The 3,649-nt window shown below is 43.8% G+C and overlaps 1 pseudogene across 1 annotated transcript; it reads left to right on the top strand.

Moving 5' to 3' along the window:
• Positions 1 to 223: 223 nt before the first annotated feature.
• LOC110314186 lies at positions 224 to 1,653 on the top strand (annotated as a pseudogene). The gene is made up of 2 exons (XR_003843046.1): positions 224 to 820; positions 1,064 to 1,653. The product of XR_003843046.1 is annotated as a sugar phosphate exchanger 3-like (transcript).
• Positions 1,654 to 3,649: the final 1,996 nt, after the last annotated feature.

The raw sequence follows: 3,649 nt of genomic DNA, 5'->3' as shown, positions 1-3,649 counted from the left end.
GAATAATTATTTAGAAAACATTAATAAGTGGTGAGGATGTTAGCTCCAGAATGCTTTATAGAGGTGGCAAAATTATATGGTTCTGGCTGAGTGAGGTGGGAGGGGGTGAGAGCGGCATCCAGTGGAGTGGGTACTTCAGAGGATCTCAGAAAGAAGGAACAATGTAACTCAGTCACTGTGAAGACTGAGGTCAAGGTGAAGAGGGAAGTGGGAAGTGGGAAGAGCATGGCCTGGCCACGATTTTGGCAGAGAGGAGCTCTCCTCACCAGCTTCAGCCATCACCATGTTGCCGTGTTCCTGCTTATGTTCTTCAGCACTTCATTGCTCCGTGCATCATGAAAAATGTTTAGCAACATGAAAGTCAGTATTTCCAAGCAGTGGACCCCAAATGCTTTTAACACATCAGTTGACCTGCCTGCAGAGATGTGGAGCAGCAACCCTCTGTTTCCCAGCACAGAGGAAGCCACTCTTTTTCTTGGAACACTAGATACTATGGTTTTTTCTCCTGTGCTGTGGGCATCTTCATCAGTGGGTTCTGTCTTTCAGCATGTACTCTTCTGCATTTGTGGTGTTTGTCTTTGGTATTCTTGCGGAATGGCTGTACTTCTACAAGTGGTTCTACTGTGGCCTGTGGATTGTGAACAGCCTGCTGCAGTTCACTGGTTGGCCCTGTGTGATTGCTGTGATGGGCAACTGGTTTGGGAAAGCTGACTGAGGAGTTTTCTTTGGTTTCTGGAGTGCCTGTGCTTCAGTGGGCAAAATTTTGGGAGCATGCCTGGCTTCATCGGTTCTCCAGTATGGTTATGAGTACACCTTTCTGGTGACTGCATCTGTGCAGTTTGCTGGTGGGATTGTCATCTTCTTTGGACTTCTTGTGTCACCAGAAGAAATTGGTCTCCCAGTATCGAGTCAGAGGAAAGCTTGGAAGAAGATTCATAGAGGCCACTCATCAATGGTGTTGAAAATGAAGATGATTATGAGCCTAATTATTTAATCCAGGAGGTCAGGTCTGTCATCCAAGTGAAGGTCATAAGCTTTCATCAGGCTTGCTGTTTTCCTGGAGTCATACTGTAATCACTGCCTGAAGCTAGTGAATTACTCCTTCGTCTTCTGGTTGCCCTTTTATCTGAGTAACAACTTCGGGTGGAAGGAAGCTGAAGCTGACAAGTTGTCCATTTGGTACGATGTTGGAGGCATCGTAGGAGGGACTCTGCAAGGCTTCATCTATGATGTACTGAAGAAGAGAGCTCCTGTGCTGGCCCTCAGCCTCTTCCTGGCCATTGGGTCCCTTGTTGGGTATAGTCACTCTCCAAACAATAAGTCCATCAAGGCGCTTCTGATAACCGTTACAGGGTTTCTTACTGGTGGAGCATCCAATATGGTTAGCTCTGCTATTTCTGCAGACTTGGGTCACCAAGAGCTGATCCAAGGAAGCAGCGAGGCTCTGGGGACTGTCACAGGGATCATCAATGGAACCAGGAATATTGGTGCCAGTATCTGGTGTCTTTGATCCAGGACAACTTAGGATGGATGTGGGTTTTCTACTTTTTTATTCTCATGACAAGTTGTACAATTCTGTTTACCTCACCGTTAATATTGAGGGAAGTATTCTCTCTTGTGCAAAGGAGACAAGTTCACACACTTAATGAATGACGGGTTTCCACAGAAGAGAATGGACTGGGAAGCTTATGAGGGCCCATAGGTCTTCAGTTCACTCGTGTGGAGTTCTCTAAACACTAATGGAGCCTCAGCTTGTCAGGCATCCTACAACACTGCCAGCTACCCCAGACACTGGCAAGTAAGGGGCAAATTATTTTTGTACACTACAGCAGTTACTGAAGACTTTTATTACGTTTGTGTATGAAGTGGAAGGAAAATGAACCTGCCAGCATCTTTGTTGGACTTGTCAGCTTATTCCTCTAACCTTAAAGACCGGTTTGGAGCCTGGACCCTTGTTCTTCAGCCTTAATCGAGAGCTAAGTGATCAGGAGGCAGAATCATGTTGTATTGATGAGAAGACTGTGGTACAGAGCTCTGATACCACATTTGCAGAGAGTGTATATCACCATTAAGGCATCAGAGCAGAACGCTGGGTCACTCTGTGGCTTCTAGAAGTCCTCATCCTCTCTAGAATGGCTGTTGGCTTGTTCTCATCTGACTTCACTCACATTTGACTGACTCCTAGGAGCAGTCTTTTGATGGTGGACTATTAAGTTATTTGAGAAATTCCAGTATGGTGCTTTCAACCCCAGGTTCAGTCTGGGAATGACAAGACCCTCTGAGAAGCTGTTCTATGTAGCCGTATTGTTGGAAGGTTGGTCTCTGTCGCAGCTGCAGCCAGGTTCCTGGAGTTACCTCAGCAGAACAGGCTTAGAGAAAAGACAAAGGCTCTTTGTCCCAGTAGTGTGAATTGTATGTATTGAATCATGTTAGAGGATTGTTAGGGCCTGAGGCCCTATCTTTTTAGAAGATTGTAGAGTGTATGTCTTCAAGACTATGAATTCTGTATGAATCATTTAAGGTCATTCTGTATATACATCTTAACAAACTAAGAGGAAAATGTACAATTTTGAGGGACACCTAATTCACATTGGGTTAGGAAATATCCTTCCACCTCTTGCTTTATGCTCCAAAGTATGTATTGATGAACTTGCAGGAATACTACAAATTTCTGATCATTTTCCTGTTCAGTCACTGACATAAAGGGGAAACACAAAATAAAGGGAAAGAAAAACAGTTTTTGCAATAAACATTCAGTAGTTTGGTTAGTTAAAAAAATTATATGGTTTTTATAACAAAAATATAAACTAGAGGAAAATATGATTATAATATTGATTTTTTATACAGCAAAGTATTAATCCTAAATGTTTCACATTTATTGCCAGAGAGTTTTTTATTTTTTATTTATTAATCATTTTATTATTTTACAGTTCAAATGTTATCCCCCTTTCTGGTCTCCCACCAACAAACTCCCCACCTCATACCCCTCCTCCTTTTCTCTAAGTGGGTGGTCCTCCACCCACCCACTCACTCTCACCTCACCTCTCTAGCATCCCCCCTTCTCTGGGGCATCAACTCTCCACAGGACCAAGCACCTCCCTTCACACTGATGCCAGATAAGGTCATCCTTTGCTACATTTAAAACAGAAGCCATGGACCGGCCCATGTATACTCTGATTGGAAGTTTAGTCCCTGGAAGCTCTGAGGGGTCCAGTTAATTGATACTGTTGCTCCTCCTATGGTGTTACAATCCCCTTCAGCTCCTTCAGTCCTTCCCCTAACTCTTCCATTTGGATTCTTGGGCTCAGTCCAATGGTTGGCTGTGAGTATCTGCATCTGTCTTAGTCAGGTGCTGGCAGAGCCTCTCAGAGGACAGCCATACCAGCCTCCTGTCAGCAAGTGCTTCTTGGCATCAGCCACATAATTCTAATGGTCTGATACTGCTTTAAAAGGATCAGTGGCTGTCAATTGTCATACTAAATTTGTCAGTCTAGTGACTGGGGTTTTTCACAAGATTACCACAAACTAAATGCTCATCTGTCTCTACTTATTTTATAACCCAGATACTACATACCATATATATTAGTGGATATCTAGCTTTCACATGCACATCCCTGAGTCTGGAGAACTTCCTGGTTCACTTGCATCT

Source organism: Mus pahari, chromosome X, assembly GCF_900095145.1.
Source record: "Mus pahari chromosome X, PAHARI_EIJ_v1.1, whole genome shotgun sequence".
Lineage (NCBI taxonomy): Eukaryota > Metazoa > Chordata > Mammalia > Rodentia > Muridae > Mus > Mus pahari.
The sequence above is the reverse complement of the archived record's forward strand: the minus strand, read 5'-3'. Positions and strand labels throughout refer to the sequence as shown.